This window comes from Botryllus schlosseri, chromosome 13, assembly GCF_051294905.1.
Source record: "Botryllus schlosseri isolate E-star chromosome 13, Bs_hap1, whole genome shotgun sequence".
Taxonomy (NCBI): domain Eukaryota; kingdom Metazoa; phylum Chordata; class Ascidiacea; order Stolidobranchia; family Styelidae; genus Botryllus; species Botryllus schlosseri.
This window is the reverse complement of record NC_137248.1, coordinates 22,755,305-22,771,122: the sequence shown is the minus strand read 5'-3', so window position 1 is coordinate 22,771,122 and position 15,818 is coordinate 22,755,305.

The window sequence follows — 15,818 nt, the reverse complement described above, 5'->3', positions numbered from 1 at the left end:
TGTGCGGTGTTTTTTTTATAGCTTAGTGGTGCATTGTGCACGGGCATTAGGCTGATAAATAATATTATTAGTGTGACATGAACATGACTTAACGATGTACAACTACGCTTCTTGCATTTTCGAAGTCATAATCCTCCACCAGCACTACCGCTAACTTTGATCCCGCGGGCGGAGAGAGGATCAAATTATATAGTCATATATGGAAGAACCGATATTATTGACTTAATTCATACAAATCATGTAACGACCAGATGCATATATAAACCAGATGCACATAGTAAGCCCCCAGAAGTTGTATCGATCACCCTACGGTGGGCCCAAGATCAGTGTTTATTTTGGCGGGAGGGGGTGGAAAATGTTGCTTAGGGCCTCGGTTACAACTTACAACACACAACCACGTATACTCCTGAACCGGATCGTGACCATGGTTGGTGCACCTCTAGTCGATAGACAAAGCTTTGCTAGTGTGGCGTCATATTGATCGACAATGTGCTGATACCTCATTTTGAAATCCGCTAGTAGGCGCTAAAAAGCGTTCAGAATTTGTGTTACAAAAATATGATAACCCTAACATAATGCCACAATGCTGAAGTACATGTTGACGTTTTTAGACGTCGCCAAATGTATCAAATGGCGCAATGAAATGGTAAAATTAATACCTTCCGTCACTTTGCCAACAATTTCGACGAGGACTTGCAAGGGATTACGTTTTAACGGTCTAGGCCAGACTGGACAATATATTAGGCATCTGAGTATTGCTATGTTGATATTGAGCAGAGTGTAAAACGGGTCTCTTTACTTTCTACCGATATTACCCCATTAACAAGTTATACAGCAGTAGCCAACACCCCAATCGCACGGATTTGAATTTTATGATACAATAAACATATGAAACAAGATTGACCAGTACGCCTGCTAGATTTTTTACGTCAGACTGCGATATCAAGTTCACTGATTATGGTTGAATTAAGAATCATTCGCTGACTACCTACATGTAGTGAATTTCTATCTTCATGTTGTGTGATTGCGGGTAAAGCTCACAGCAAAGAGTCACTAAATATTCACAAACGGAAAGCTGGATATAACTTTTGTAAGAAAGCAAGTAAAATTTTTGAGATTGGCAACGGGGCATGCCCGTTTGGTGTTGATTTTTTCAACGCTGCCAGCATCGACTTGCTTAGGGTTGTGTGAAATTGAAATGCGAAGAATTTCAACTAAAGATGTTATAATGACGTGAAAATGGTACAGTGCAGAACCTACCAAGGTTCGTTTGTGAACGTGAACCTCTAAATTTCTGCGGTTCACACACAGAAAGCGAACGTGAACCTCACGTTCACACCATAAGTAGCTTTCAAAATCCTAGAAGTGGGCCGTGCTACAAGTAGGCAGTTTCGGAATCAAAAATAAGGAATATCGGCCTGGTGCCAATGACCATTGTGGTCGACAAACCACATGAATAGCTCAAACAACAACAACAACAACAACAACAACAACAACAACAGCAACATCGAAATGACTAATGAACCAGTGCCTACATGTCGCTATTTTGTATCCGGGTAGGCTATTTGAATTGTGCTACTGATTATAAAATAACACAGCACAAAATGTTTTGTACATTTAGCACCTGCAAATTGCAGCATTCGCCGCCAGCTTATATGTAATGCCAGGTGTGAGCAGCGGGATATCTAAAAAAACAGACTTGATGACGCCTGCGTACTCGGCCGACTGGCGCCACTATGTCTACGCTAACAGAACAGGATCAAACTTGTCATGGTGCAATCAAATTGATGCCTACAAACAACTTCGTTTACCCACACGCCCACGATTCTGTTCGCTTTGCCAGAACACCAATCGATCGCCTTGTTATTAAGCGAGTCGTGTTTTGTTAATACTGAAACTTGCTTGAGTAACCTGCGGAGAACAGCACTAACGGCTTTAATATGTTGTTGATGTTTTTCTGGCATCCATGCTGTTTTTCGAGTACAATTGTCATTTACACCAGGCCAGTATTTTGTATAATGATTCAGGATCTGCCACCTGCACGACCCCACTTCTAGGCGGTTTTAACGACGTAACTTATGCGCATTGGATCAGATGAGTTCGGTATTTGTTTGTTTGTGGTATCCATAGTCTTTGTTGACTACTATGGCTATTTACAGCAGGGCGATATTCCTCATTTTCGATTTCGTATCTGCCGACTTGTACCACGGGCCCACTTCAAGGCTTTTTGTAACACATCGCTTACGCGGTCGAGACGGCGAGGAGCCTAGATAAACCACACGGCCACAACCCATTGGTGTTGTAGCTGTGGATTGTACCACTACACTATCTCGCCACGTATCAGTTCGGTTTCTGTATGATATAGCTGAAACGCTGAAGGAAACGACTTAGCCCATAATCGAAGATTACTTGATCGCCCGCACTAAAGATTCCGTCAGCATTCCCTCAATGGCTACCGGCTAAAATTAAAAGTGTTACTGACAAGCGTCGGTGGCAGCGCCTCAAGTTATTCCATTTACGATAATTAGGATAGTCCCTATTCTTAAAGTTGTGCCCAACAGCTCATATCATTAAGCATGGATCTTGAGTTACCTGCGTTATTACCTAGTTTTCACTATATTACAGTTATAATTGGGTCCACAGTACCGAACTCTTCAGTTAGCTCCGCTATGTATCGCATGATGTCAATGTGCATTTCAAAAATCGACACATCATATCGGATCTGCACGTACTCGTAGAACGAATGATAGAATTGCGCAATTAACCCGTAATGTCCAACGCCTGGCTTGTAGCGCATACTGTGCTGTACGCGTTAATTCGTAATCATGACATAATCAATTTTTTTTGTTCGCGCGCAAAAGAAAAAGTTTCCAATTACAAACTATAAGCAAAGGGTTATTCTAAACGACTATCACATGCCAGGAAATATTACTCTGAACGAGCTGCTCAGCTACTCTGAAGATCAGTGAAGGTCAGCGTGGACTTGTGAGCCTCAAAATGACATCACAACTCACAAGGTACGTGATGGCGTAGTAGAAGCCAATGTTCGTTGTGTATTATTGCGCATGGTTTTATCGTGCCAGGAATCAGCTTGGAGCTCGGACGGGAAAGAAACAACTCTACACTGCGTTTTGAAGCTGTTGGGTCGGTAATTGTTCTATAATGGAACACTAAAGTAAGAATTTACCTACTGCCTGCGCAAAGTGTGCAACTGTGAATACGCATATTTTTACTAGTCACTCCGTTGTATTATTACGACAATGCCGTTTCTCGAGATAGGCTAACGCGATTTGCAGCATTCTATAAACTTCGAACGGTAATCTTCGCTATCGTCTGACAGTTCCGGATCAAATATTCTAATGAACTTATGCAGTCCGCAGTCTATTTACTTGTGAATCGGCGGCAAGGACTGCCACGCGTATTCACTCTCGTAAGGCTAAAACAAAATGGCGTATTTGCTATTTGCTGTGGCAAACGCTCGTGGCAAACGCGTTTTACTCCCATCTGCAGTTGATTGCAGGCTAGTGATTGGGAGACCGTTTCAAACACGGATGTAATGGACGGTATATAGTCTTGATGAGCATTGATTTTACTATAGCAGCCGTTGTATCGCACTTTACGTTACCATAACAGCGCGCTGGTGAAACAGGAATATATAGACTTGCAGTTATCCTTGTGGCTGTTCGTGTTCAGTGTTCATTTATTCAGCCAATGTTGCGCTCGACTACACACTACTGAGAACTGACATGGTGCACGCGATTTTGCTAGCAGCTGATTGACCAGCCCATCGTCGAATTTTTGCGCGTTGTATAAACTCGCTTTGTGCAGTAGCATTTTGTGCTGTTGAGTCCGCTAATTGCCCTGTATTCGGCCTTCAATCGAACTGAATCAACCTATTGTATGGATAAGCTCAACAGCGTTGCTATCTGCGCTGTACAAAGCGACGGTTGGCGTATCCCTACAAAGCCCAAGTCGATTGTACAGCCCACACAGCTCCACTGACTCGATGCGAACCTCATTACTGAAATATGCCATATTTCCCGCTCAATGGAACCATACACACGCGATTTAGATGGGCTTGTGACGCTTTCCTGAGAAATGATATAATATATATGGATGTCGCTATCGATGCCTTTTGAGTTGTACAATCGGCTTTTGGTGGATTTTTCTTCATGTCCCAAGTCACATGTACAACTCATATGGCTCGTATGACTCTCGGCAAGGCTTCAACGAGTTACCTGTCATCGTTTTCGACGGCTGAATCAAAAGTCAATTTTATCTATCATTCTTAGCTCTGTTTTGTGCGACCTTGCCTGGTCTCGTCTGTGTTAGGCGCCATGCAACGGTTGTTTCGTTCAGCCGTTGCTGCGCTCGACAATACACGGTGCCGAGCACTTATTTCACATACGCGATTTCATTGGAATGGATTTCAAGTAAGAGAAGTATAAAGTCCGAAATGCATAAATCCCTACCACGCCAGGCGACAGCGTTGCGATCTGAGTAGTACAAAGCGTATGGATGTATATCTACCTGTCACAAGACATGTTTATAATTACATAGGTACAAGCTCCGCTCACGGCAAGTCTCAAACTAGTCGGCTGTTTTCAAACTGGAATGTTCTCTTCAAGCCTATAGTTGTATAATGTATATTCAGATGCATACGAGTTTGGGACCATACCTTAAAGCTGTGCGTTGCGAGTTGAACAGTTGAGAAAATATTGAAATCGTAAATGAATTTCATCTTGTCATTCTTAGGGATGTTTTTCGCTAATTTGCTCGGTCGCGTTTAGTTGGACGCCAGCAATAGCTGTTTTCTTCATCCACGGCTGCGGTCAGCTCACACTGCTGAGAACTTATATCACTTAAATTAGTAACACTTTTGGATTGAGTTTTTTTCAGAGGTGACAGACAAGGCCGTAACATTCCTCGTGCTATAGGCCTACGTATAAACTTGCACTGAAGCTTGAATTGCGTCCTGTGGATGAATCGTGGTATAAACACCGTCAATCCGTTCATCCATGTGCCCAGTTCCCGCTTCAGCGGCGAAAAGCATCTTCGTGAATCGTGGTCACTGCCCCGAATACTTCAATGAATTCATTACCTCGGCATCCAAAGTGCATATCGGGGTTCCCGTCAAGCTAACAGCCCTAATTGGCGGTTTTGGGGTGTGGCATCAGTTACGGTTCTGAGTACAACACCCGCGCGTCCACATCATATGGTCGACAAAAAGATCATCGCTCTATCAAGAATTATGCCGGACCTGCAGTGTGGAATAGTAACGCACCGGCTATCCGTCAGTCATCGAGCATTTCCACATTGAAGTCAATATAAAAACAATTTCTACTGAATCAATACTAGTTTGCCCTAAAGTTTACAGACCCACGACCTGATATGTTGATCCCGCCTACCAACACATGCCACCTTTAATATTATCTTCTTGTAATTTCCATTGAGTTTGCATGCCTCCTTTTTATATCATCTAGGCAGCGCCCTAACAGCACTTCGTCAGTCCCCCCCAAACGTTGGTCTTGGGCCCCCTATAGGGTGATAACCCGAACCCATACCCACACCCCTCACGTTCTACGCAGTTTGCCGCTACTTATCATCTATATGCGTCCGTTTAGTGATCCAGCGTTTGTCGGTTACACGCGCGAAGCGCGGGAAATTTCTAGAATTCGCGACTGAATCGGTCAATATGATCGTGAACTGCATATAAATAGCTATCAATTTCTTTTCCTCTCTCTGCTTACGTAATCTGAGTCAGGTGTGTTTGAAAAGGTAGGACCCCTCACTAATAATTGAACACATCCGGGTGTATACCCGTTGGCATGAGAGAAACGGCACTTCGTACGCCCCCCCCCACAAAAAACTTGCGTCTTGGGCTCCCATTGGGTGATAAACCGACCCCCCCATCACGTTGTTCGCCTTTGCCACGAAATTATGTACGTACACTACGTCGTACAGTTTAGTGAGCCAGCGCGAGGCGCGAAAATTTTCGATAATTCATTATAAAATCGGTCGATATGATCGGAAATTGCATATATATTGCTATCAATTTATTGTCCTCTCTGCTCACGTAATTAGATTTACCGGTAGAGCTGAGTGTGGCGAGTTTGTAACTGTAGAGCCCGTAAATAATAATTGAACATCTTTGAACGAGCCGACTCGTTATGGTATGACCTCGTTGGATGATGTTATTTCGTGACTTCCTGTCTGCTATATTAAAATATATAGAATTGCCCATACGTACTAAACCAAAAGATCACACTATTTCATATTGGTGTTTCTCCATTGGCATATAATTTTTCACTGCGGGATGGTATTTGTCTTGTGAGGTTCAGATTGCCAAGACAGGAACATTCGGCGACAGGCATTTAGGCGCCTATGGACAATAAAACCTTTCGGTATTTCATATATATCAGTGGTTCTTAACCTTTTTTCTTCCAGCGCCCCCTTTCAAAAATTATCGTGCTCCAGCGCCCCCCAACTTCATATTGTAAGGAATGTAATAAAGACAATGAGTAAGAGGGAGGGCCGTAATAGTACTTCGTCAACCCCTAAAAACGATTGCCTTGCGCACCCATAGCGTGATAAACTGAACCTCTGAGGGCTTCGCCCCCACGAGCCCCATATCGTGATTTTGATGGTCAGCAAAGTTTGTGTGGCATGGTCGCCCTAGGTACCAAATTTTCTATAATGCATGAATGGAAAGGGGGTAATTACATATATAACTCGCTATAAACTTTTCATCCTCTCAGCCCACGTAATCAGATTTACCAGTAGCACTGAGTGAGCTGTTGTATAGGAAAATAAAGGGCACGTAATTGATAATTAAACATATTCGGGCGTGCCCGCAGGTACAATTATTCGTTACCAGGGCCGTAACAGCACTTCGCCAGCCCCCCTCCAAACAAAAAACGTTGGTCCAGGGCCCCCATCGGGTGATAAACCAAACTTCCGGGAGACTTCACTCCCAGACCTCTATTAGGCTGTCCGCTATTGGCTGATAGCCTATTAGGTATCTACATTAGGTGTCCATTTACTGAGGCAGCTATGCTCGCCTAGTCGCGCGAAGCGCGAAAAATTTCACCAATTAATGATTAAATTGGTCAATATCATCGGGAATTGTAAGTAAATTGAAATCAATTTTTATCCTCTCTCTGCTCATGTAAACACATTTACCGGTAGAGCTGAGTGAGGTGCAATGTTCCCTCTAAGCTGCGCACGTGCGCAGTGCTGACACGGTCTCTGCGCACAGGAAATCTACGTTGCGCACAACAAATCCGAAGTTATTACCTTTTTTTAGTCGTTATACGCACTGTTATCCATGGGTCAGCGCAGTGAGTTGTTGACTGTGCGCAGACTCATCAAAAGTTGACGCGAACATTGTGAGGTTTCTTGAAAACTGTATGGCCCGTTACTAATAATTAAACATGTTCGGGCGGGCGAACCCGTTGGTATGACTTTTTTGCATGATGTTATTTCGTGACCCCCCTGTCTGCAATATCAAAAAATATAGAATCCCTCAACGGGGATATCGCCCAACAGGAATATCGCTGTGGCCCAATCGTACTAAACTAAAAGACGCACCAATTTCAGATTGGTATTTCCTCACTGACATATAATTTTTCCCTGCCAGATGGACTTCGTCTTCTGGGGTTCAGATTGGCAAGACAGGAACATTCGGTGTCAGTCATTTAGGCGCCCATGGACAATCAAACCTATATGTATTTTGAAGGCTATAGGTAGCGAAGTTTTCGGTGTTAATTTGCCCTGAATACTCATTAAGGATAAGTCCTATCACCAAATCATCTACTGCAAAGCCATTTTTCTCCAGCGCCCCCCATACCGCCCCCCCTGAGCCCGGCGCCCCCCATATCGCCCCCTGAGCGCTTCCGCCCCCTGGGGGGCGCTGTGGGCAAGGTTAAGAACCACTGATATATATAATGCAGTTTTCGGCCAGCATAAGGCCAGTCCTTTTCGGTCAAAGTTTTTTCGCTGCTAACCATTCTGGCACAATTCTTGGAGTCGCATGTTGCATGGCCTAAAACTTTATATGCCTTGGTGCGTACGTGGCGCGGTAATGGCCAACGCTGATACGCCCATTTCTATAAATCTTGCGTATTTCTTCTTGGGGGAAGAGTACCCAATAATCAAGATATTAGGCAACTTGAAATCGCGCCCAGCGCGAAAAAAATTTGAAAAAGGTGCTTTAAAAAAGTACCTTATAATTTATGCTTATTCACAAAATAATTTTGCGCCCACTTCGAGCTCGGGTCCCCCCAATTGGGGGAGGGGGGTGAAGTGCGGCAGTTACGGCCCTGCATCTCGGCCAGGTATCACAGTATTGTGCTCAACAACACTATTTCTCGCTAGCTGAAACGGCTTCCGCGATGGCAACAGCATTCCATCGATGGAGAATCAGCTGATATGGGCAATTGGGCACATTGCCTTGGCGTGCAATGGCCCATACACTGCCAAGACCGAGACGCTTAGAAATCGGCCTAGGGCAGGGGTGGCCAACCTTTTTACTATTCACGGCCGCTCACTATACGCACTGAAATCGCGAATGGGAACGGTTATTATCGCGATTACAATCGCAGCTAAACATATTACAGTCATAAGATACTACATAAGCAGAGATATTCCGAAGGCGGCTAAAGGACCGTACCGGTATACCGAAAAATTGCTGCTGAAGGGATAGGGCCAATGCCGCAAATTTCCAGACTGCCTGAACATCACGTAACCTGATTAACCTCGAGCTTTATAAAAGAACATAAACATGGATATTATATGCCTCTAATGCGAGAAGGTGAATTTCGGAAAACCTGCCTCCAAAACTGCCAACACTAAAAGGCTATTTAACCAAGCTACACGCCGCTCGGAATGTTGAGACCAAACTGTAATTCCATACATGTTGGTGTCTTAATAAAAGGACTCGTCTGGGGGTTGGTGTGATTAAGAAGAGTTAACAATGTTGCTTGTTTACCATTATTTTGAGAAATTACGAGGGATCAATATTATTTTTGTACATTAACTCTAACTTCCCAATTGCCTAATAGTAACACATCCACTCAGAAGCTTGTGTTAACAACGTAATTCAGTGATTTCAATTAAGAAATGATTCGAAATTAACACACCGCAGAATAAAGTGCAAACTTGCGACTTATCCCGCCCGGAAATTTCCTGCTTCTCATTCTCAGAATTATAATTGCCAACCTGTGGCGTAGGGGTTCCCAAGTAATTAAATGTTAAAGAACCATACTAAACTGGATTTCATTCTCCTAGACAATACATTAATTTTTATTTCATCGGAAATATCAGAACCAGAATCATGATTTCAAAAGGGCGGGGTTTCGAGTTTGAAATGAATCTATAAATGACAAATAAATGATTCCGTAGAAGAGATTTCGGTCCCAAAAATCCGCCCGCTTGCTACGCCACGATTAGTATAGTCATGGTACTGAGCTAGCAATGGCTGCACACTACACACTACACAGTGTAAAAACATCATTCAACAGCACACCGGTATCTCGATTCACGCAAAACGACCGCATATGTGCTTTCTAATTGTTCGGCAACAAATATTTTTTAGATGTGCAACTAGAACTATAGGACTACTGAATTTTCAAAATATGCAACTATAATTATAGGTCTAGAACTGCTGACCTTCGCAACTAATACTAGAATTACTCGGTTTCAAAATCCGCAACTAGAACTACTCAAAAACCATTAGAGTTGACGGTCAACTGTTACTAAATGGGTAGTTTGTACAAGTCTGCTATATCTCGAATTAGTATAAAAAAAATACGGGGACTGTTGACGGGAGAATAGTCGGTAGCAACCAGCAATCCGTCATTGTGACAAACATCTGGTATTTGACTACATCTGAGAGCCAATGCGTGGCGTAACTAATAAGTTGACTGCGGCAACCACAGGAAAAGGTGCGTGGTAGCGTAGTGGTACGTTCCACAGCTACAACACCAATGGGTTGCGGGTTCGAGCCCGACCGAGGTCGACTCCCGAAGTCCTACTCAAGTGTTGGAGGTTTATCCTAGGCTCCTCTTCGTCACGTGATCCACGTAAGTGTGTATTATAAAAGCCTAGAAGTGGGCCATGCTACAAGTCGGTATACGGAATCATAAAAAATAGCGGTCTGGTGTAAAATTACCAATGTCTTCGAAACACCATGAATATCATAGACAAACAAACAACACGGGGAAGGTAGCCTGGTGGCATCGGGTAATACGCATTACTTAGCAGTGTTGAAACTAAATTTGAAACTGTGTGTAATCGAGGTAATCTTGTCGGATTGCGAGGCGTCTCTTTACTACACGGGTCAATTTTAGAGGCCGAATTCGCTTCCATAGATATATGATATGATGGATAGTGTTGTTATTGCGTGACGCGTATTACTAGCAATCTATACATTACTGACATAAGGTAGGCCTACATGTCCCTTCAAATTGAGCTTGTAATTTGATTTGGAAATAATTTGAGTTTGAAATTGTATTATAAGATATATTTTTATGGGGCAACGGCATTCAGTATATAGATGACATCTCCATATTACTGCTAGCAGTGCGTTATACCACACTAGTTTTACAAGTCATGAGCTTCTGTTGTGATTCCCAATTATAATGGTATATATTTTACGTTCCGTCTTCGATGATGAGGCAATCTACATCGCTGACCCATGCCACACAGAAATTGGGGATATAATTGGTGCCTCAGGGCTGTTTAAATGCATGATTTCATCTAATGTAATGGAAAATTGTAAGTATGGCATGGACCGATTGAGGCAGGTATGGAGAATGGAAATTTCGCCTTTCATTCAATACCATACCCTGAATCGAGTATCTGCAAGTTGCAGCAATAGTCGCCAGGTTCGTATAGACCAGGGGTCGCCAACTCAAAATGGGTCGCGGGCCACTTTTCCAAATTCCTGGAGACCGCGGGCCGCATGACATCAATATCGATATAAAAGTAGGCAACGCAGTTCAACAACCACGTCTGATAACTCTACGTTATTACAACGCTGTGCTTTCTAACATAGGCGACGGTTATAGTCACCACAAAAGAACTAATATTTTATTGAACAAACACAAATACAACAAAAAGTATCATGATCATCAATGTCATTATATTTTGGACTATGAGCTGTACACGATACCTGACAATGACAACACTCTTTAGCCGCTAAAACAGGGGTGGCCAACATTTTTGTAATTCACGGCCGCATTTCGCGTACTCATGTAGCCTGCGGCCGCATACCGGTGGTTAGTCGTGATAAACTAACTGGGGCCAAATACCCACGTTATCATGTCCATGTCCATTGCCGGTACACTCCGAACTAATCTATATGCACATATCGGCTTACTATGCGCACCAAATCGTTAGTAGTTATGTTGTAAAGAGCCACAGAGAACCAATCTGTAGTCGCGCGAAGCGCGAAAATTTTTTCCATGTTCATGAGTGAATTTCGTCAATAAATATTAGTATAGTTTCACATATTACTATTAAATATTTATCCTTTCTCGGCCAATGTGATCAGATTCCCAGATACAGCTGATGCAGGGGGTATCTGCGAAAACTTAGGGTTGTTATTACAAGTGTCGACAGCCGCATAATTTTCCTTCTACTGCTGCAGATTGGCCACCCATGGATTGAAGAATCAATATTGGGGTTAGCTATACACGGTAGGCCTACTTGCTAGACAACTATCTCCTCGTAAAGCATGGTCTTTTGGAGCGCCCGAAGTCGTTTTGCAGGCGTCTCGGTCTTGGCAGTGGTGGGCCATTGCACGTCAAGGCAATATGCCCATTCGTACCAGCAAATTCTTCATCCATGGAATGATATTACCATGCCGAAGCCGTATCAACTAGTGAGTAATAGTGATAGTGGGCACATAGAATGGCTCACTTTGAAAAACAACAACATTATGTTTCAATTGAAATCAATTTTAGCGTTTCAACATGATTTACTAAGCGTTCGTCTGAATTTTTTCAAATCAGGCCGCGGGCCGCAAAATAGGACCTCGCGGGCCGCATGCGGCCCGCGGGCCGCGTGTTGGAGACCCCTGGTATAGACAATGTCATGTATAAACAACGGGATACATCAGACTAGAGGAGCCTGTACTCGGCTGGTCGGCGCCGCTATGTCTACGCGCTTTGCCTTTTCCGAACGCTCAAGGTCAAACCTGTCATGGCGCAATCACAAAGATTGCTGCTAGCAACTACGTTTACCCACACGGCCACGGACCACGGTTCCATTCGCTTCGCTTAACACAAATCGATCGCCTTGTTATGCTGCGATTCGTGTTTTGTTGATAATAAAACTTGCTCCTGTGGGTAACAGCACATACCAAAGCCGTGTATCTATACGTTATTGCTGTTTTGTGGTATTGTGCAATTGTCATTTACACCAGGCCGATATAATTATTATGATTCCTTAATCTGCCAACTAGTAGCACGGTCCACTTATAGGCTTTTTCATAGACACCGCTTATGCGGATTAGATCAGGTCAGAGGGGTAAAGTGTGATATGGGCCTTACTGAAACATTGAAGGATGCCGTATCCTGGTTGCAAACAATAGAAGGTTATGCGATCGTCCGCACAAAAGCATTCCCGCAATCGCTACCGGCTACAGTCGATGGCATTAGCCAACTGACAGGCATCGGTAGCAGCGTCTCAAATTATTCCAGTTACCATTGTTAAGATAGTGCCTACCCTACAGCCTATATCTATATAGCGTGAAGCTTGAGTCAACTGGGATATTACTTTGTTTTATTTATATGGCAATTCGGATCGGGTCCGCTGTACCCTAACCCTAACTCTTCAGCTGGCTCCGCGCTGAAGTCACGTGACATATCTCCTTGGAATGGGCATTTCTACAAACCGATCTGTAATATCCTCTGTATGTACGAGCGATAGAATTGTACAATTAACCCGTAATGTTCTGCGCCTGGCTTTTAGCACCTACTGCGCTCTACCAGTTAATTCGCATTCATGGTCGCTAATCATTTTTTTCGCGCGCAAAAGAAAAAATGTTCTAACATCAACGTGGACTTGTGACTTCTTAACTTCAGATTGATATGGCATCGTAAGGTACGTGACAGCGTTGTGGATCGGAATTGTGTACTAACGCGCTTGGTTTACTCATGTCGGGAATCAGCTTGAAGCGTGGCCGAGCAAGAAACAACTCTACACTGTTCGTTCGGAGCTACTAGGTCGGTAATTGTCGAATTCTTAATCATTTGTGTATGAATTTACCTACCACTTGTGCAATGCATCTATTTCTACTATAATTACTCCCGTAGTATTGTTGCGTTTGTTGTTTCTCCGCATAACCTCGTACGATTTTCGGCAATCTACACTTATAACGATATTCTTCACTATCTACTGATAATTGCGAATCAAAAATTCGAATTCGAATTCTGCTGTCGATTTAGTGGTCAACAACGACTGCTAGGCGTATTTACCATTTACGCTAGTCAGGCGAAAACAAAATGGCGTTGTATTTTCTATTTGCTGCAGGTACGTACGCATTTCAAGCTTATTATACGACAAAGGCATTTTACTGCCATCTGTAGTTGGCTACAGAGTAATTGGGAGACCGTTTCAAACACGGATGTGATGGACGGTTTATGGTCTTGATGAGCATTGATTTTTACTTGTAGCCGTTGTATCGCATATTACGTCCGAGAAGATGAATCCTACAGCGTTGCTTTCTGAGTTATGCACATAGGTGACATAGCGACTGCGGGCGAATATACGTACAGTACAACTGCCATAGCTCCGTTGACTCCACGCCAAATACTGTGCCACTTCTTATCATTCGTTAACCTGGATTGGTGATTTTTAGTCCCTTTTCTCGGCTGCGTCAAGTTGATCACAAGCACTGACTGCTGCTTATTCCTGCCAATGCTGTGCTCGACTGCATGTTGTCGAGAACTTCCGTTTGGCCATAGGCCTTATCAGCTACTATGGTGAATGGTCATGGTCATTTACACCAGGCCGACATTCCGTATTATGGTTCCTGAGCTATAACCACTCGTTCCATGACCTGTTAGATTCGGAACGAATATAGGCCTACGCAATTCCTATGCGGCGTAGCTGGTGCAGGCGAGGTGAAACAGGAATACAGTTAGTATATTTTGCTGGTAAAGAGGCTACTAGTCCTGTAAGCAGACTTTAGTCGACATGCATCAAGCCATTTTAATAAGAAACGCCACAACGTTGCTGTCTAGCGTGTACAGGCGAACTTTGGCGTAAATCTATACAGGGCCCAAGTCGACTGTACAGCTGACACAGCTCCGCTGACTAAGGCGAACCACAGCGCGCTATTGAATTTCTCACTCATTGCTCAAAACATTGAACTTGAAGCTTAGTTTCAACCCTTGCTGAATATATATCCTTTACTATATTTTGTTTTCTTCAAACATTAATACTGCGTTCAGCTATACACACTGCTAAGAGCTTACATCACTTAAATTACTAATACAGTACAGTAGGCCTACATTATGTATTTTAGACGACAGACTTTGCGTTAGCATGCCTCGTGCTAGTAGGCCTTGCGCTGAAGCTTGAATTGTGTACTGTGGGTGAATCGTGGCATAGACACCGTAAATCCGATCAGCCATGTACTCAGTTCCCGTTTCAGCGGTGAAAAGCAACAACGTAGATGTATAGACTAGATTTTGACGAAATGGAATGGCCTTATAGCGATATTCACTGCCTGGTTCCCAACATTTAAATCAGTTCGCTGTGGAGTTAAATATACTTCGCTATTGACCAAGATCCCGTCGACTTGATTTGGTTTTTGTTAGGCTTATTACCAAACTATACAAGTCGAATGGGCAGAGGCACTTGCAAACTCAGTGACTACAAGTCTACAACAGTGGAGAATCATGCCGCTATGGACTCTCGTGAACTCTTCCTGTTTACAGCTCGAACGACGAATCAAATTAGTCCTGACCGTTTGTCTCACCGATTCACGCACGCCATTTTGTTGCATAATTACGACTAGGGCTGGGCAAAATGATTCGAGTACTCGAATCTGAATCGAGTAGTAATTTTAATGATTCGAGTCGAGTAGTAAAAGACGATTTTTTCGAGTACTGAAATTATACGGTCCTCGCAACTGAAAGTTAATTTACCAACGAGAATTATAGTTTTGATATTATTTTCCACTGAGGAAGCCGTGAAACCTTGATTGGCCGTGTTACAGCACACCGGGCACAGTTTAAAGCTACGAACGTTACTGGAAATAACACATTTCCGAAGTCATTATCATCCACCAAAATTGTTAAGAAGTGCAATGAAATCGGTATGGTCGAAAAAATACCAAAGTATCTTTAATGTGATGAATAACAGGCATTACGTTCTTTGTGGTGGCATAAAAGGTTCATATTTGGACTTCGACATAGTACATCCTGTTGTGACGTCATAATGAGTGATACTCGATTACTCGACTCGACTCGAAGCATATTACGTGATTCAGAATCGAATCACTCAGGTACTCGATTTTGCCCAGCCCTAATTACGACAAATGTATGCAGCAAAAGGTATTGGAACTTAATTTAATGCTGCATTTTTATATTAGGATCGTATTACGTGGTTCTATCGAAGTTACCACGCGGTGGAAGATCAGCTATTACGACGCACAACCTGGTTATGGAGGTAAAACAAGGCCGACGTTTGTGACGCGGAACGCCGTGACTGGTACAACCACGGACGCAAGAAACTATCAAACTGGTATGGAAAATAGTTAGGCTAAATATCAAAAGGTCGTAGCTTGCGTTTCGTAGCTTATTTAG